The 21,094-nt window shown below is 46.6% G+C and overlaps 1 long non-coding RNA gene across 1 annotated transcript in view; it reads left to right on the top strand.

Moving 5' to 3' along the window:
* The first annotated feature begins 11,637 nt into the window (after positions 1–11,637).
* The window catches only part of LOC134927205 (uncharacterized), a 90,608-nt gene continuing 81,151 nt past the window's right edge, over positions 11,638–21,094 (top strand). The window contains exon 1 of the long non-coding RNA XR_010177581.1: positions 11,638–11,844. This is a non-coding gene — a long non-coding RNA (uncharacterized LOC134927205). The remainder of the gene's footprint in view (positions 11,845–21,094) is intronic.

Raw genomic sequence — 21,094 nt, 5'->3', positions numbered from 1 at the left:
ACCTAGCTTAAGTATTCTGAACACTTTTCTAGTATTCTACAATCAAGTGTATTCTATTAACTGTTTCTATACCATTCTGCATTTGCCTGCAATTACCGCTCTAGATAATAATCCTGCGGTCTCCAGCCAATTGAGTAAGCCCTTTCTGCTAGAGGTCCTGGTGGCCACCTAAGTACCAGTGTGTATATCAAACACTAAGGGAACAGTGGGTGGCTGTTATAGGCAGAAGACCCTCTTGTGGGCTCTAGTGGTTTTACACAATCGAACTTGAGTTCCCTAACATTCGGGAACAAATCTCAAAGCCACCAGTGTCCTATAACAAAGGTTACAGAGTTAATTTTGCTAAAGGAAGTGCATTGTACGGAACAGAAAAAGGACTGTAATAGCAACAGGAACACAGTACTATCAATTATACATCCTTGACTTACAGCAGTGTTCTGTGGTGGTGGTGATGATGATGATGACTGATTCATAGTCTATGGAACTCTTATGCAGAAGATTTGGTCACCTTGGATATAACAGTTCATTGATGACTATACAAGAATAACACACATATACTTAATTAAAGAAAAGTCTGAAGTAGTCAACAAGATTGCAGACTACTTTCAGAAAATCATACCTGCTACGGGCTTGCTGAAGGATGCAGACCTAAATAAGCAATTTTGGGTGGAAACCATGACCGGGATCAGTACGAGATCCCACCGGACGAGATCTCGGCGGTCGGAATACCGACACCGGGATCCCAATCGGCACAATCACGACAGGGGGGCGAGTGCAACGCAGCCCCTTGCGGGCTCGCTGTGCTCGCCACGCTGCGGGCACTAATTTATTCTCCCTCTATGGGTGCCTCTATGAGGGTCGTGGACACCCACAGAGGGAGAATATGTCCGGATGGTGCCGGTCGGGATCCCGGTGTCGGGATTCCGACCGCCGGGATCCCGTCCGGCGGGATCTTGACTGCATCCCCCATGTCCACAGCAGTTTAACCATTCTCCCACAGTTGCCTTAAAAAACAAAACACCAACTGAAGAGCGGTTGGGAAGAAAACCAAATGTAAGCATCTCAGAGATTTTGAAAGTACCACCTATGTACAGATGTAGCCATGCTCATCTTACCGCGATGCGGCATGCTGCATCATGGCATGCCAGGCTGCGACCATTTACAGTCAGCAATTGCTTCATTAATTCCTTAGGAATTGATGTAGCGATCACTGACTGTGAATAGTCGCAACCTGGCATGCCATGCAGCTATCCATTGTTGCAGCATGCTGCATCGCAGCAAAGATGAGCATGGCTACATCTGTACACATACCAAAAGCGAGAAGACGCAAGCTGGATTCAAAGTCCATGAAGTGTGTCATGCTTGGTTATTTCCATGAAGTAAAGGGCACAGACTCTGGAATCCAGCTACTAAAAAGCGTGTCAAGTCAAAAGCTGTCATATATAAAGAAACAGCACAAATTAGAGTACAGCTGGAACCTGAATTGCAGAAAAGTATGTGTCACTGGATTTGCCAGCAGCCGAAGACATATCTGAATCAAAGGCTACCAGCGGGGACATTCAACCACAGAACAGAACTTCTACTAAGTCAAATATTGGAAAGCCATCAAAAAATAAGATTTTACTCACCGGTAAATCTATTTCTCGTAGTCCGTAGTGGATGCTGGGAACTCCGAAAGGACCATGGGGAATAGCGGCTCCGCAGGAGACTGGGCACAACTAAAGAAAGCTTTTAGGTCACCTGGTGTGCACTGGCTCCTCCCACTATGACCCTCCTCCAATCCTCAGTTAGGACACTGTGCCCGGACGAGCTGACATAATAAGGAAGGATTTTGAATCCCGGGTAAGACTCCTACCAGCCACACCAATCACACCGTATAACTCGTGATACTATACCCAGTTTAACAGTATGAAAACAACTGAGCCTCTCAACAGATGGCTCAACAATAACCCTTTAGTTAACAATAACTATGTACAAGTATTGCAGACAATCCGCACTTGGGATGGGCGCCCAGCATCCACTACGGACTACGAGAAATAGATTTACCGGTGAGTAAAATCTTATTTTCTCTGACGTCCTAGTGGATGCTGGGAACTCCGAAAGGACCATGGGGATTATACCAAAGCTCCCAAACGGGCGGGAGAGTGCGGATGACTCTGCAGCACCGAATGAGAGAACTCAAGGTCCTCCTCAGCCAGGGTATCAAATTTGTAGAATTTTGCAAACGTGTTTGCCCCTGACCAAGTAGCAGCTCGGCAAAGTTGTAAAGCCGAGACCCCTCGGGCAGCAGCCCAAGATGAGCCCACCTTCCTTGTGGAATGGGCTTTTACTGATTTAGGATGCGGCAGTCCAACCGCAGAATACGCCAGCTGAATTGTGCTACAAACCCAGCGAGCAATAGTCTGCTTAGAAGCAGGAGCACCCAGTTTGTTGGGTGCATACAGGATAAATAGCGAGTCAGTTTTCCTGACTCTAGCCGTCCTGGAAACATAAATTTTCAAGGCCCTGACTACGTCCAGTAACTTGGAATCCTCCAAGTCCCTAGTAGCCGCAGGCACCACAATAGGTTGGTTCAAGTGAAAAGCTGATACCACCTTAGGGAGAAACTGGGGACGAGTCCTCAATTCCGCCCTATCCATATGGAAAATCAGATAAGGGCTTTTACATGACAAAGCTGCCAATTCTGACACACGCCTGGCTGAAGCCAAGGCCAATAACATGACCACTTTCCACGTGAGATATTTTAGATCCACGGTTTTAAGTGGCTCAAACCAATGTGATTTTAAGAAACTCAACACCACGTTGAGATCCCAAGGTGCCACTGGAGGCACAAACGGGGGCTGAATATGCAGCACTCCTTTCACAAACGTCTGAACTTCAGGTAGTGAAGCTAGTTCTTTCTGGAAGAAAATCGACAGAGCCGAGACCTGTACCTTAATGGAGCCTAATTTCAGGCCCATAGTCACTCCTGCTTGTAGGAAATGCAGAAATCGACCTAGTTGAAATTCCTCTGTTGGGGCCTTTTTGGCCTCACACCAAGCAACATATTTCCGCCATATGCGGTGATAATGCTTTGCAGTTACATCTTTCCTGGCTTTAATCAGCGTAGGAATGACTTTCTCCGGAATGCCCTTTTCCTTCAGGATCCGGCGTTCAAACGCCATGCCGTCAAACGCAGCCGCGGTAAGTCTTGGAACAGACAGGGCCCCTGCTGCAGCAGGTCCTGTCTGAGCGGCAGAGGCCATGGGTCCTCTGAGATCATCTCTTGAAGTTCCGGGTACCACGCTCGTCTTGGCCAATCCGGAACCACGAGTATTGTTCTTACTCCTCGTTTTCTTATTATTCTCAGTACCCTTGGTATGAGAGGCAGAGGAGGGAACACATAAACTGACTGGTACACCCACGGTGTCACTTGAGCGTCCACAGCTATCGCCTGAGGGTCCCTTGACCTGGCGCAATATCTCTCTAGTTTTTTGTTTAGGCGGGACGCCATCATGTCCACCTGTGGCCGTTCCCATCGATTTACAATCAATCAGCGTGAAGACTTCTGGATGAAGTCCCCACTCTCCCGGGTGGAGGTCGTGCCTGCTGAGAAAGTCTGCTTCCCAGTTGTCCACTCCCGGAATGAACACTGCTGACAGTGCTAGTACGTGATTTTCCGCCCATCGGAGAATCCTTGTGGCTTCTGCCATTGCCATCCTGCTTCTTGTGCCGCCCTGTCGATTTACATGGGCGACTGCCGTGATGTTGTCTGACTGGATCAGTACCGGCTGGTGTAGAAGCAGGAATTTTGCCTGACTTAGGGCATTGTAAATGGCCCTTAGTTCCAGAATATTTATGTGTAGGGAAGTCTCCTGACTCGACCATAGTCCTTGGAAGTTTCTTCCCTGTGTGACTGCCCCCCAGCCTCGAAGGCTGGCATCCGTGGTCACCAGGACCCAGTCCTGTATGCCGAATCTGCGGCCCTCTAGAAGATGAGCACTCTGCAGCCACCACAGCAGAGACACCCTGGTTCTTGGAGACAGGGTTATTAGGCGATGCATCTGAAGATGCGATCCGGACCATTGGTCCAACAGGTCCCACTGAAAGATTCTGGCATGGAACCTGCCGAAAGGAATTGCTTCGTAAGAAGCCACCATCTTTCCCAGGACCCGCGTGCAGTGATGCACCGATACCCGTTTTGGTTTCAGGAGGTCTCTGACTAGAGATGACAGCTCCTTGGCTTTCTCCTCCGGGAGAAACACTTTTTTCTGGACTGTATCCAGAATCATACCCAGGAACAGTAGACGTGTCGTCGGAACCAGCTGTGATTTTGGAATATTCAGAATCCAACCGTGCTGGTGTAGCACCTCCTGAGATAGTGCTACTCCCACCAACAACTGCTCCTTGGACCTCGCCTTTATTAGGAGATCGTCCAAGTACGGGATAATTAAAACTCCCTTTCTTCGAAGGAGTATCATCATTTCCGCCATTACCTTGGTAAACACCCTCGGTGCCGTGGAGAGTCCAAACGGCAGCGTCTGGAATTGGTAATGGCAATCCTGTACCACAAATCTGAGGTACTCCTGGTGAGGATAGTAAATGGGGACATGCAGGTAAGCATCCTTGATGTCCAGGGATACCATGTAATCCCCCTCGTACAGGCTTGCAATAACCGCCCTGAGCGATTCCATCTTGAACTTGAATTTTTTTATGTATGTGTTCAAGGATTTCAAATTTAAAATGGGTCTCACCGAACCGTCCGGTTTCGGTACCACAAACAGTGTGGAATAGTAACCCCGTCCTTGTTGAAGTAGGGGCACCTTGATTATCACCTGCTGGGAATACAGCTTGTGAATTGCCGCTAGCACAGCCTCCCTGTCTGAAGGAGTAATCGGCAAGGCAGATTTTAGGAACCGGTGGGGTGGAGACGCCTCGAATTCCAGTTTGTTGTACCCTTGAGATACTATTTGCAGGATCCAGGGATCCACCTGTGAGCGAGCCCACTGATCGCTGAAATTTTTGAGGCGGCCCCCCACCGTACCTGGCTCCGCCTGTGGAGCCCCACCGTCATGCGGCGGACTTGGAAGAAGCGGGGGAGGACTTTTGCTCCTGGGAACCTGCTGTTTGTTGCAGCCTTTTTCCCCTACCTCTGCCTCTGGACAGAAAGGACCCGCCTTTTCCACGCCTGTTTTTCTGAGTCCGAAAGGACTGTACCTGATAAAACGGCGCCTTTTTAGGCTGTGAGGGAACATGGGGTAAAAATGCTGACTTCCCAGCAGTTGCTGTGGAAACTAGGTCCGAGAGACCACCGTCCCCAAATAACTCCTCACCCTTATAAGGCAAAACTTCCATGTGCCTTTTTGAATCTGCATCCCCTGTCCACTGGCGAGTCCATAAGCCTCTCCTAGCAGAAATGGACAATGCACTTATTTTAGATGCCAGCCGGCAGATCTCCCTCTGTGCATCTCTCATGTATAAGACTGAGTCTTTTATATGCTCTATGGTTAGCAGAATAGTGTCCCTGTCTAGGGTGTCAATATTTTCTGACAGGGAATCTGACCACGCAGCGGCAGCACTGCACATCCATGCTGACGCAATAGCTGGTCTAAGTATAATGCCTGAGTGTGTATATACAGACTTCAGGATCGCCTCCTGCTTTCTATCAGCAGGTTCCTTGAGGGCGGCCGTATCCGGAGACGGTAGTGCCACCTTTTTAGACAAACGTGTGAGCGCTTTATCCACCCTAGGGGGTGTCTCCCAACGTGACCTATCCTCTGGCGGGAAAGGGAACGCCATTAGTAACTTCTTAGAGATTACCAATCTTTTATCAGGGAAAGCCCACGCTTTTTCACACACTTCATTTAATTCTTCTGATGGGGGAAAAACTACGGGTAGTTTTTTCTCCCCAAACATAATACCCTTTTTAGTGGTACCTGGGTTTATATCAGAAATTTGTAACACCTCTTTCATTGCTTCAATCATGCAACGAATGGCCTTAGTGGACATTAGACTAGACTCATCGTCGTCGACACTGGTGTCAGTATCTGTGTCGACATCCGCGTCTGCCATCTGAGGTAGCGGGCGTTTTAGAGCCCCCGATGGCCTTTGAGACGCCTGGACAGGCACGAGCTGAGAAGCCGGCTGTCCCGCATTTGGCATGTCGTCAAATTTTTTGTGTAAGGAGTCGACACGTGCACGCAATTCCTTCCATAAATCCATCCACTCAGGTGTCTGCCCCGCAGGGGGTGACATCCCTTCTATAGGCATCTGCTCCGCCTCCACATCATTATCCTCATCAAACATGTCGACACAGCCGTACAGACACACCGCACACACACAGGGAATGCTCTAACAGAGGACAGGACCCACAAAAGCCCTTTGGGGAGACAGAGTGAGAGTATGCCAGCACACACCAGAGCGCTATATAATGCAGGGACTAACTGAATTATGTCCCCTATAGCTGCTGTTATATATACTGCGCCTAAATTTAGTGCCCCCCCTCTCTTTTTTACCCTTTTCTGTAGTGTAGACTGCAGGGGAGAGCCAGGGAGCTTCCTTCCAGCGGAGCTGTGAGGGAGAAATGGCGCCAGTGTGCTGAAGGAGATAGCTCCGCCCCTTTTTCGCGGACTTTTCTCCCGCTTTTTTATGGATTCTGGCAGGGGTAATTATCACATATATAGCCTCTGGGGCTATATATTGTGGTATTTTTTGCCAGCCAAGGTGTTTTTATTGCTGCTCAGGGCGCCCCCCCTAGCGCCCTGCACCCTCAGTGACCGGAGTGTGAAGTGTGTATGAGGAGCAATGGCGCACAGCTGCAGTGCTGTGCGCTACCTTGGTGAAGACTGATGTCTTCTGCTGCCGATTTTCCGGACCTCTTCTTGCTTCTGGCTCTGTAAGGGGGACGGCGGCGCGGCTCCGGGACCGAACACCAAGGCCAGTTCCATGCGGTCGATCCCTCTGGAGCTAATGGTGTCCAGTAGCCTAAGAAGCCCAAGCTAGCTGCAAGCAGGTAGGTTCGCTTCTTCTCCCCTTAGTCCCTCGCTGCAGTGAGCCTGTTGCCAGCAGGTCTCACTGTAAAATAAAAAACCTAATTATATACTTTCTTTTTAGAAGCTCAGGAGAGCCCCTAGTGTGCATCCAACCTCGGCCGGGTACAAAATCTAACTGAGGCTTGGAGGAGGGTCATAGTGGGAGGAGCCAGTGCACACCAGGTGACCTAAAAGCTTTCTTTAGTTGTGCCCAGTCTCCTGCGAAGCCGCTATTCCCCATGGTCCTTTCGGAGTTCCCAGCATCCACTAGGACGTCAGAGAAAGATACAATGAGGAATATGTAATATAGTGTTCAGTGATCTTCTACACATCCCAGAAACAAAGTCAAGAACTGACTGGTGTGAATGGAGCCTAAAACAAAGAGACTTTGCATAAATCAAGTTTCACAATTGTGAAAGACATCAACAACAGTGAGAGTAACAGCAGTTGTGAGTTTGTGAAGAGACTATTGACAAAGGCCCTCATTCCGAGTTGATCGCTCGCTAGCTACTTTTAGCAGCCGTGCAAACGCATTGTCGCCGCCCATGGGGGAGTGTATTTTTGCTTTGCAAGTGTGTGATCGCATGTGCAGCCGAGCGGTACAAAAACATTTTGTGCAAAACATGACCAGCCCTGTAGTTACTTATCCTGTGCGATGATTCCAGTGACGGAGGTCCCGGAAATTGACGTCAGATACCCACCCTGCAAACGCCTGGTCATGTCTGTGTTTTTCCAACCACTCCCAGAAAACATTTGACACCCATAAACACCCTCTTCCTGTCAATCTCCTTGCGATCGGCTGTGCGAATGGATTAGTGGCTAGAAGCATTGCACAGCAACGATGCTGTTTGTACCCGTATGACGTGCATGCACATTCCGGTGCATACACATGCGCAGTTTTGCCATTTTTTTACCTGATCGATGCGAAAATTGGCAGCGTGTGATCAACTCGGAATGACGCCATAGTCCGCACAGTCAGTGAGAGGAGTCTTGCTGATGTTCCTACCAAGAAATGTGGACAAGAATTGTTTGAAATGTTGATAGTTTCCTGCTTGACTAATCCTCATATTTTTACAGGTTGCTACAAGATAGCTAAAAGTAAATTAACATGGAGAAGCTTGTACCGAGAGGGGATGTTTTGAAGCTAGGAAAGTTCTACTGTGCAGTCATCATGTTGGCTCTTTTAGGGAGTATTCAATCCTTAACCAAGATAACCATATTCTGTACTTCTGCACATGTGCAGCACCATCTTGTCACTGTAATAGAGTACCACAGTGAGACATGGATTTGTCCCACTTAGCTCGGCAAGACCGTGTGAACACTCCAATCCACAACATGTACAACACTTGTGTCCTGCTGCACTGCTACCAACATACAACAGTTACTTGTGGTCTGTATGCTCTGCTCAAGCTCCGCTCCATTCAAGAGTTTGTTACATGCATACCTTTGAGTACGGCTGTACATTCAAGTTACTGCTGAATAAACCACTCTACTGGTTAAGTACTGAGCTATTAGTGACTTCGGGGAATCCGCTGGTGTGTACCATAACTCTGCCACACTGCCATCTTCAACAATACACACATATACCAAAAGGCATTACCACTCTATTACCAGATTCAGCTTGCTGACTAATCTCTAAATCTATCAAGCTAGAAATCAGCTGCATGTTTGGTGTAACAAAGCCAAAACCTTCTTGCATGTTTTCCTGGTGAACACCAGCACATTAGAACCCTGATGTCTCAGCTGGTAGTGGAAACACAAATGTGTGACCATGACTTGTGACAGAATAATTTTACCAGGGCTGTTGACGTTCAGCTGTCTACATTGTGAATGTCAACATTTTGATAGTCGATTTTGTGAGTGTATAACATTACCAGTAGCTGCAGAGGAATGACAATCAACAATGACAGCTTTGTTATTGGGGTCTAAAAATACCTTACAATACTGCCAATCCCACTTCCAATACCAGCAGCTATAAATTATCATACCACTACAGTCTGCATCAGGAGTTGCCTACACCACTGGTACATCAAGCGACCGGAGCCTAATTACAGGTGCTGCCTAGCTATGCATTGCTGGGTCTCTCCTCAGGTGATGTTGCAGGACTTCTGGTGGACAGGCTGGTTACCATGCTAATGGGCCCTACACACTGGCCGATATTTTGAAAGATATGAACGATCTCGTTCATAAATGAACGAGATCTCGTTCATATCTTTCAGTGTGGAGACTTAAGCGATGAACGATGCGCGTCCCCGCGCTCGTTCATCGCTGGTCTCCTGTCGGCTGTGCATGCAGGCCAATATGGACGATCTCGTCCATATTTGCCTGCACGTCTATGGAGCCGGGTGACGGGGGGAGTGAAGAAGCTTCACTCCCCCCGTCACTGCCCCCCCCGCCGCCGGGTCGCTCGTCGGCCGTATCGGCCGTCGGGCACCTCGGCCAGTGAGTAGGGCCCATAACACCTTTAGCTCTTTGCAACACTGTCTCTGGGGGGTTTTCAGGTGTTTTTAATAATGTAATCATTGGGGCTGGTCTCTAGCTCCCCATCCAATTTGTGGTTTGCAGTATGAATTACCATTGCCAGCATTGTGCAGGCTATATTGCCTATTGCATTTGACAATGCTGAACTTGCTATATTTCTGATACTGGCACACCCATGGCTGACGCGGACTAGTTTTTGGATGTCTCTGTTTCTGGTTCTCTTAACCCTGGCTTGTTAACCTGGATCATACTTGCCTACCTGACCCTCTCCATGAGGGAGAAAATGCTCTGTTCCTGGACTTTCCTGGTAATGTATGATTGCCATGACCTGTGGTGAGCTAGTTAATTGATAAGAAAGGTGTTTCACCACAGGTGATGGCAATCATACATTACCAGGAAAATCCAGGAACAGAGCATTTTCTCCCTCATGGAGAGGGTCAGGTAGGCAAGTATGACCTGGATTATCCTTTGTTCTCTGCCTGTCCTGAACTTGGATTGTAACCTGACAACTGATTGCCACCAGCCCCAGACTTTTGGTCTGACATTGGACTTCATTTGTTTCCTGCAAGCTTCTCGCTTATCCCACAGAATCCTGCATCATTGGTGTCATTGGTGTATACTCATTCATCTGCTAGCTGTTATCACTTATTCCTTAACTGGTATCCTTGTCATCACTACTCAGCAAAACCTTGGTTGATAAAGGTAAAGGTCTCTCCAAGGGGTATTAAGACCTTATCAACGCTCTCCGAGTAATTCTGCAACAACCTCTTCAATTGTAACGTTGTTTTGGACAAGGCCATTTTTACCAGTTTCATATCTGTCAATGTAATTTGTTTGTGTAATAATCCCCTCAATGTACAGAACTATGTTATGTCAGCATTTTATAGATACAAGTGTTAGATAGTGGTCCTATACAGAATACAAACCAGGCACTAGGACCCAGAGGGACTGGGAGGTCCGACCTCCCACCAGATGACATCACCGCCATGCTACAGAGCATGTATACACAGCACCACCTTTACTGTGTAGAGCAGAGGTTCTCAAACTCGGTCCTCAGGACCCCACACAGTGCATGTTTTGCAGGTAACCCAGCAGGTGCACAGGTGTATTAATTACTCACTGACACATTTTAAAAGGTCCACAGGTGGAGCTAATTATTTCACTTGCGATTCTGTGAGGATACCTGCAAAACATGCACTGTGTGGGCCCCCGAGGACCGAGTTTGAGAACCTCTGGTGTAGTGTCACAGTATCACGCAATACAATACTTAGCTCCCATAGGTGAGATCATATGGCTGTTATAGCCACCACTGTGATATCGCTGGATACCGCTATTAACCACTGCATTGCTGCTGTAACCTTTGAATCTGCTGATGCCAATAAACCGGCAACCTGGTTAAGTACTCTCTAAATGGCCAAGCAGTCACTTTCACATTCCGCCTGTCACCTACAGTATTCTCGGATGTTATTTTAAAGGGGCAACCAATAACAAGGCAAAGCCATGCCTTGTAATTGATTTCCCCTTTGAAAAAAAAGTCCAAAATCATCCAGCATCCCTCTCCTCCGGCGATTTCGTACTCCATTACATCCCACCGATTGTGTCCACCATCCCACAGACTATAACAATAAAAAGATAATCTCCTGAGATATCAAAATTAATATTTTCATTCCAGAATCAATGAGATAGTGAATTAGTAAGACTTAGTTGACCTGGCTGAATAAATATGAAATTTTTCTCAATACTGCATAAAAAAAAAAAAATTGACACTCTTATTTTAGTGACCCTTTGAGACAGACAGCGGTTACTGAGCTACTGTATCAAACAGGTCTTTTCAGCATGTCTTCATCCATGATGGTGTGGTAAATAGATATACCAGCATGTAATCAGGCAGATAAAACATATTCTTCGTCCAGTGTGAGTATTTGCAATTTTTGAGGGTTTTTTTAAATTTATAAATAACAAACTTTCTCTAAAAACAACTTGCTGTTAAAAACGACACATCTTGTTTTTTAATAATCAGAGTGTTCCTCCTCATACTGAATTTAGCAAGTGAGTATGTCCACAGAGAGTTAACATGAAGCAATCTAGCAGTGTATAAAACCTCTCTGAAGGTCATTTGATCTGGATTTCCTGTGCTTTCCTCTCTGGCACAGAGATGGAATGAGCTGTTGACTGCCTGCAGCAGCACCGTGGGCTCCTCTTACAGATATCTACCTGAGAGCATCCAACACCATTTAGCATAAAAGTCATTTGAGCTCTGGCCCCCTGTCTGCAACTCACTTATTTACCGGTAGCTGATAACTTTGTGGAACATAGACGGCACCCACCAGCTTTACAGAGATAGCTGTTTGAGGTGAATAACATTTAACCCCCTCCGTTGGAAATAATTGGCTTGTTTATGATTTTCACAGGCAATAGATACCATTGAAATTGTGCATGGCAACAAACACATCAACCAGTGACACATTCCCTTGCATTACAGACCCTGCTACGGTATGACATTCACTCCCTTAAACTGCCTGCTTCAGTGCAGACAATTAAACAGAAGGCAGCATGGATGAATTGATGTTTCCGTGTCCTTAAGGCTGTTCTCCATATTTAGTCCAGCCTGTTCCGCTGCTAGATAATATTTTAGGTACATTCATTGAATGAGTTCTTTTTTTTTTTGTCCTAGGGATGGAAAATTATTTACTTTATTCTTACAGTGGTTGTGGTAGATTTGTATACACAATATATGCTAATGTGACTGTGTTATTGCTAGCATGGAAACACCCTTCAAACTCCCTCATGCAAGAGATCAGGTTTAACAGTGTCTACCATAACTTGCATGAATGAAGTTAGACTCATTGGGACCCAGGGCCTGTGCTACCATTAGGGAAGCCTAGACTGATTAATGATTTTATTCCACACTTTGACTAAGCTTACCATGTTGTTGGTGCAAGGGGAATTATTACCCAACTTGTCAACCACTGAATCCAAGCCTCTATAGCAGGCATTCCTAACCGCGGTCCTCAAGGCACACCAACAGTGCAGGTTTTTGTGATATCCAGGCTTCAGCACAGATGGTTAAATCAAAATAACTGAGGTACTAATTAAGTCACCTGTGTTCAAGCCTGGATATCACTAAAACCAGGACTGTTAGTGTGCCTTGAGGACCGCGGTTGGGAAACACTGCTCTATAGGCTTTAAATCCGTTGTAGTCTGCAACCAATCATAGAACTACAACTGTCATTAACCAGGTTCTTGATAAGCTGTGGCTCATACCATGGTGCCAGCCAAGTGTCAGCGTCACACTATCCTTACAGTATGTTGGAATTTTTTATAAATAAAACCCTGAACCTGTTTGTCATCACCTGTCTCTTCCCTTTGAACACTACTTCCCCTGCTGTCCTCTTACTCATGTGTCTCTTTATCTCCTATACCTCAAATCCTGGTGGAGTGGGAGAGTCTACACCTTCTGAATCCTACCTGCCTGAGGCTTCTCTGTTTCTCCTCCTTTGATGTCCACTCATTCTACCTCTTCCACCACATTCATATTTGTGTCTCTGTTCAGGCCCGGCGACAGGGGGGGTCAAAGGGGACAACCCTCCCGGGCCCCGAGCTTCAGGGGGGCCCCATCACTTGCTTGGTCTGGTTGGTCTTCGCTTTGTTGCCTTCATTATGCTTGCGGCATGCCTCTCTGCCGCCCCGTCCCTGTCTGACGATATGCTGCCGCTGAAGAGCCGGGCAGCAGAGCAGCAAACACAGGCTACACTGACTGTGTGAGTCATGGCTCCTTATAGCAGCTGCCCGCAGCACTACCTCTGTCCAACCCTGCTCCCTACGTGCCTGGATGGCACCCTCACAGCCTGTAATACTGTATACTATGTCAAGGTACTGCCATATTATTCTATATAAATGTGTGTATGGTGAGTTCTATGTGTGTGTGTGTGTATATATATATATATATATATATATAATGCAAAAAATGTCCCTGGCACTCCGGACTTCCGTTCACCTTGCTCCGGTGCCCTCCCCTCAGATCTGCATCTGTGTATATGGTCCTTGTATGCCGCCCATACAAGGACCTATATATATATATATATATATATATATATATATATATATATATATGTGTGTGTGTGTATATATATATATATATATATATATATGTATAAATTATAATATATATACTGTATATTTTATATATATATATATACACAGTATATGTGTGTGTGTGTGTATATATATATATATATATATATATATATATATAATTTTTTTACAGCGACTTTGTGATTTATAAGGGGGGGGGGAGTCAAGGCAGGGTGGGGGGCCCCGGAGAAATTGGTGTACCGGGCCCCAAGATTTCTCTTGCCGGCCCTGTCTCTGTTATCTATCATCCCCCTGTCCCTACCTCCCACTTCCTAAATATATCTGTAGCCTGGATGATCCACTTTATCTTCCCTGACCTTTCATCCCTCACCTTATTACTCTTACAGTATCTCATGCTTCACCTCTTGCCTCACTATGGGGTCTGTTTAGGTTGGCGATAAAGTGGACAAAGAGATAAAGTGCCAGTCAATCAGCTCCAAACTGTCATTTTTCAAACCCAGCCTGTGACATGGCAGTTAGAAGCTGGTTGGCTGGTACTTTATCTCCATCCAAGACTTAGAAAAATTGATCCCTAAAGTTCTTTAGGGCATATTATCCTTAAAATGTCACAATATCTACATTCCCCAGGCGATATAGACATTGTGACATTCATCAAACTCCAAAAAAGAGTTTGATTGAGAATCTGTTCGCCATCCTGAGATGACAAACAGCTCTCTAATCCCTTCATAAGCGGCCATTTATACGTGGCTGCTATGATTCTTTCTGCAGCCGGGCGGCCCCAGCAATTAGGAGCCGCCCGGGGGTAGGAGGAAGCTACCACTGCACTATTAGCCTGTGCGGGGCAGCGATGCATGCAGAGCCGGGCATCCTGGCAGTAAGGAAGGTAGCCTGGCAGTACTGATGTCTGCAGCCGGCCGCCCACCTGTAATAAGTGCTGGCAGCGGAGGGAGAAGGGGGCCGCAGCTGCTGCGTGATGTCTGCAGCTGGGCGTCCCCGGCAATTAGCAGCCCTCAGGGAGGTAGGGGGTCGCCGCATCTTATAGTGAATATATATATACACTGGGGCAAAAAAGTATTTGGACAGCCACCGATTGCGCAAGTTGACTCACTTAAAAAGATGAGAGGTCTGTAATTTCCATCATAGGTACATTTCAACTGTGAGAGACAGAATCTGAAAAAAAAAAAGGAAATAACATTGTATGATTTTTAAACAATTTATTTGTATATTCTTGCGGAAAATAAATATTTGGACAATCAAAAAGTTTAACTCAATACTTTGTAATATAACCTCGGTTGGCAATTACAGAGGTCAAACGTTTTCTGTAGTAATTTCTTGACCAGGTTTGCACACACTGTAGCAGGTATTTTGGCCCACTCTTCCATGCAGATCTTCTCTAGATCTGTCATGTTTTGGTGCTGTCGCATGGGCAACACGGACTTTCCACTCCCTCCACAGATTTTCTATTGGGTTGAGGTCTGGACACTGGCTAGGCCAGTCCAGGACCTTGAAATGCTTCTTAGGTAGCCACTCCTTAGTTGCCCGGGCGGTGTGTTTGGGGTAATTGTCATGCTGGAAGACCCAGCCATGTTCCATCTTCAATGCTTTTACTGAGGGAAAGCGTTTTTTGCCCAAAATCTCACGATACATGGCCCCATTCATCCTGTCCTTAATACGGATCAGTCGTCCTGTCCCCTTTGCAGAAAAGCAGCCCCAAAGCATGATGTTTCCACCCCCATGCTTCACAGTGGGTATGGTGTTCTTGGGATGCTATTCATCATTCTTCTCCCTCCAAACACGGCGAGTGGAGTTTATACCAAAAAGTTCGATTTTGCTTTTATTTGACCACATTACATTCTCCCAATCCTCCTCTGGATCATCCAGATGGTCACTGGCAAACTTTAGACGGGCCTGGACATGTGCTGGCTTAAGCAGGAGGACCTCTCGGGTGCTGCAGGATTTCAATCCATGACGACGTAGTGTGTTACTAATGGTAACCTTTGTGACTGTGGTCCCAGCTCTCTTGAGGTCATTGACCAGGTCCCCCCGTGTAGTTCTGGGTTGATTCCTCACCGTTCCCAAGATCATTGATACCCCATGAGGTGAGATCTTGCATGGAGCCCCAGGTCGAGGGAGATTGTCAGTGATCTTGTAATTTTTCCATTTTTTTATAATTGCGCCAACAGTTTATCTCTTCTCACCAAGCTGCTTGCCTTTTGTCAAGTAGCTCATCCCAGCCTTGTTCAGCTCTACAATTTTGTCCCTGGTGTCCTTAGACAGCTCTCTGGTCTTGGCCATGATGGAGAGGTAGCAGTCTGACTGTTTGAGGGTGTGGACAGGTGTCTTTTATACAGATAACCAGTTCAAACAGGTGCCATTAATACAGGTAACGAGTGGAGGATAGAAGAGCTTCTTAAAGAAGAAGAAACAGGTCTGTGAGAGCCAGAAATGTTGCTGCTTCGTAGGTGTCGAAATATTTATTTTCCTCAAGAACATACAAGTAAATTGTTAAAAAATCATACAATGTGATTTCCTTGGTTATTCTTTTCAGATTCCGTCTATCACACTTGAAGTGTACCTATGATGGAAATTACAGACCTCTCTCATCTTTTTAAGTGGGTCAACTTGCACAATCGGTGGCTGTCCAAATACTTTTTTGCCCCACTGTATATATATATATATATATATATATATATATATATATATATATAAAAAATCACTCCCTCGTTTTCTTCAGCATGAAGAGCACAGGAGAAATTTATCACTATCCGAAAAAATTGTCTTCTCAAAAAGCCCAGTTTTTCAATGGTGGCATGATGAATCATGAAAAAACTGGGAGAATACAATCAGAATTAAAAACTAAAAATTCTCATTGCACAATTTTTTCATGATGAATCTGCCCCTTTGTCCCTACAGATGACTCCATTCATTTGTGAATTATGTACCATTCGACCCAATATAGGCCTCTTTTTGTATTTTCCCTGGAGGCCAGGGAATAACTAAAGGTAGCAGAAAACTATTATTGGTACTGAATGTGACAGCAAAAAACTATTCTACAACAATGGATACAACCCAATCCCATTAACCTTCGGCTAACTTCTCATTGCAGCTGAAATGCCTTATTGCATCTGAATTAATGTACCATGGGGTTTATTTACTAAGATTCGTGTTTGTGCCGAATTGGTGAGAGTTTAAACTCGAATTTTATCGGCTGTATGTTTCTGCAACTTTTTGAAATTATTGTCGATAATTTACTAAGCTGCTGAGTTTGCGTTTTTCGTATTTTCCAATGTCGATGTTATTCGTAATGTCGGGCAGTGTTTTATGGGAGTGATTAGTAAAACACTGCCGGACATAACACAATGAAGCCCGGCCGAATCAGAGAGATCCATGCAGGGCTTCATTGTGTACAGTATGAGAAGTTTTTAAACAGTTAAAAGTAAAAAGAAATTGCGTGGGGTCCCCCCTCCTAAGCATAACCAGCCCCGGGCTCTATATCTGGCCCTGGTTCCAAAAACACGGGGTACAAAATACGTAGGGGTTCCCCGTATTTTAAAAACAGCAGCGGACTCCACTAGCCATGAAGATAATGCCACAGCCGGGGGACACGTATACTGGTCCCTGTGGCCGTGGCATTTACCCCCCAACTAGTCACTAGTGATGTGCACCGGACATTTTTCGGGTTTTGTGTTTTGGTTTTGGATTCGGTTCCGCGGCCGTGTTTTGGATTCGGACGCGTTTTGGCAAAACCTCCCTGAAAATTTTCGTCGCATTCGGGTGTGTTTTGGTATCGGGTGTTTTTTTACAATACCCCTCAAAAACAGCTTAAATCATAGAATTTGGGGGTCATTTTGATCCCATAGTATTATTAACCTCAATAACCATAATTTCCACTCATTTCCAGTCTATTCTGAACACCTCACACCTCACAATATTATTTTTACTCCTAAAATTTGCACCGAGGTCGCTGGATGACTAAGCTAAGCAACCCAAGTGGCCGACACAAACACCTGGCCCGTCTAGGAGTGGCACTGCAGTGTCAGACAGGATGGCACTTAAAAAAATAGTCCCCAAACAGCACATGATGCAAAGAAAAAAAGAGGTGCACCAAGGTCGCTGGATGGCTAAGCTAAGCGACCCAAGTGGCCGACACAAACACCTGGCCCGTCTAGGAGTGGCACTGCAGTGTCAGACAGGATGGCACTTAAAAAAATAGTCCCCAAACAGCACATGATGCAAAGAAAAAAAGAGGTGCACCAAGGTCGCTGGATGGCTAAGCTAAGCGACCCAAGTGGCCGACACAAACACCTGGCCCATCTAGGAGTGGCACTGCAGTGTCAGACAGGATGGCACTTAAAAAAATAGTCCCCAAACAGCACATGATGCAAAGAAAAAAGAGGTGCACCAAGGTCGCTGGATGGCTAAGCTAAGCGACCCAAGTGGCCGACACAAACACCTGGCCCATCTAGAAGTGGCACTGCAGTGTCAGACAGGATGGCACTTAAAAAAATAGTCCCCAAACAGCACATGATGCAAAGAAAAAAAGAGGTGCACCAAGGTCGCTGGATGGCTAAGCTAAGCGACCCAAGTGGCCGACACAAACACCTGGCCCATCTAGGAGTGGCACTGCAGTGTCAGACAGGATGGCACTTAAAAAAATAGTCCCCAAACAGCACATGATGCAAAGAAAAAAAGAGGTGCACCGAGGTCGCTGGATGACTAAGCTAAGCGACCCAAGTGGCCGGCACAAACACCTGGCCCATCTAGGAGTGGCACTGCAGTGTCAGACAGGATGGCACTTAAAAAAATAGTCCCCAAACAGCACATGATGCAAAGAAAAAAAGAGGTGCACCAAGGTCGCTGGATGGCTAAGCTAAGTGACACAAGTGGCCAACACAAACACCTGGCCCATCAGTGGCACTGCAGTGTCAGACAGGATGGCACTTCAAAAAAATTGGCCCCAAACATCACATGATGCAAAGATAAATTAAAGAAAACAGAGGTGCAAGATGGAATTGTCCTTGGGCCTTCCCACACACCCTTATGTTGTATAAACAGGACATGCACACTTTAGCAAACCCATCATTTCAGCCACAGGATCTGCCACACGACTGTGACTGAAATGACTGGTTGGTTTGGGCCCCCACCAAAAAGAAGCAATCAATCTCTCCTTGCACAAACTGGCTCTACAGAGGCAAGATGTCCACCTCCTCCTCATCGTCCGATTGCTCACCCCTTTCACTGTGTACATCCCCTTCCTCACAGACTATTAATTCGTCCCCACTGGAATCCACCATCTCAGGTCCCTGTGTACTTTCTGGAGGCAATTGCTGGTGAATGTCTCCACGGAGGAATTGATTATAATTCATTTTGATGAACATCATCTTCTCCACATTTTCTGGAAGTAACCTCGTACGCCGATTGCTGACAAGGTGAGCGGCTGCACTAAACACTCTTTCGGCGTACACACTGGAGGGGGGGGGCAACTTTGGTAAAATAAAGCCAGTTTGTGCAAGGGCCTCCAAATTGCCTCTTTTTCCTGCCAGTATACGTACAGACTGTCTGACGTGCCTACTTGGATGCGGTCACTCATATAATCCTCCACCATTCTTTCAATGGTGACAGAATCATATGCAGTGACAGTAGACGACATGTCAGTGATCGTTGGCAGGTCCTTCAGTCCGGACCAGATGTCAGCACTCGCTCCAGACTGCCCTGCATCACCGCCAGCGGGTGGGCTCGGAATTCTTAGCCTTTTCCTCGCAGCCCCAGTTGTGGGAGAATGTGAAGGAGGAGCTGTTGACGGGTCACGTTCCGCTTGACTTGACAAGTGTCTCACCAGCAGGTCTTTGCACCTCTGCAGACTTGTGTCTGCCGGAAAGAGAGATACAATGTAGGCTTTAAACCTAGGATCGAGCACGGTGGCCAAAATGTAGTGCTCTGATTTCAACAGATTGACCACCCATGAATCCTGGTTAAGCGAATTAAGGGCTCCATCCACAAGTCCCACATGCCTAGCGGAATCGCTCCATTTTAGATCCTCCTTCAATCTCTCCAGCTGCTTCTGCAAAAGCCTGATGAGGGGAATGACCTGACTCAGGCTGGCAGTGTCTGAACTGACTTCACGTGTGGCAAGTTCAAAGGGTTGCAGAACCTTGCACAACGTTGAAATCATTCTCCACTGCGCTTGAGTCAGGTGCATTCCCCCTCCTTTGCCTATATCGTAGGCAGATGTATAGGCTTGAATGGCCTTTTGCTGCTCCTCCATCCTCTGAAGCATATAGAGGGTTGAATTCCACCTCGTTACCACCTCTTGCTTCAGATGATGGCGGGGCAGGTTCAGGAGTGTTTGCTGGTGCTCCAGTCTTCGGCATGCGGTGGCTGAATGCCGAAAGTGGCCCGCAATTCTTCGGGCCACCGACAGCATCTCTTGCACTCCCCTGTCATTTTTTTAAAAAATTCTGCACCACCAAATTCAATGTATGTGCAAAACATTAGACGTGCTGGAATTTCCCCACATGTAATGCACGCACAATATTGGTGGCGTTGTCCGATGTCACAAATCCCCAGGAGAGTCCAATTGGGGTAAGCCATTCTGCGATGATGTTCCTCAGTTGCCGTAAGAGGTTGTCAGCTGTGTGCCTCTTATGGAAAGCGTAGCCTGCCTAGGAACGAGTTGGCATTTGCGACATGCTGCTACTGGTGCCGCCGCTGCTGTTCTTGCTGCGGGAGGCAATACATCTACCCAGTGGGCTGTCACAGTCATATAGTCCTGAGTCTGCCCTGCTCCACTTGTCCACATGTCCGTGGTTAAGTGGACATTGGGTACAAATGTATTTTTTAGGACACTGGTGACACCTAGATGGTATTTGGTATCGGGGACACAGTACCTCAGTCAATTCTCTAATTCCCTGTGAATTAACGGTGGATACCGGACACACGTTTAACACCACCGCAGCTGCCAAGACCTGAGTTATCCGCTTTGCAGCAGGATGACTGCTGTGATATTTCATCTTCCTCGCAAAGGACTGTTGGACAGTCAATTGCTTACTGGAAGTAGTACAAGTGGTCTTCCGACTTCCCCTCTGGGATGACGATCGACTCCTAGCAGCAGCACCAGCAGCAGTAGGCGTAACACTCAAGGATCCATTGGAGGAATCCCAGGCAGGAGAGGACTCGTCAGACTTGCCAGTGACATAGCCTGCAGGACTATTGGCGTTCCTGTCTAAGGAGGAAATTGACACTGAGGGAGTTGGTGGTGTGGTTTGCAGGAGCTTGGTTACAAGAGTCACAAGAGGAAGGGATTTAGTTGTCAGTGGACTGCTTCCGCTGTCACCCAAAGTTTTTGAACTTGTCAATGACTTCTGATGAATGCGCTCCAGGTGACATATAAGGGAGGATGTTCCTAGGTGGTTAACGTCCTTACCCCTACTTATTACAGCTTGACAAAGGCAACACACGGCTTGACCACTGTTGTCCGCATTTCTGTTGAAATAATTCCACACCGAAGA

Source organism: Pseudophryne corroboree, chromosome 1, assembly GCF_028390025.1.
Source record: "Pseudophryne corroboree isolate aPseCor3 chromosome 1, aPseCor3.hap2, whole genome shotgun sequence".
NCBI lineage: Eukaryota > Metazoa > Chordata > Amphibia > Anura > Myobatrachidae > Pseudophryne > Pseudophryne corroboree.
This window is presented reverse-complemented; position numbering and strand designations above follow the sequence as displayed.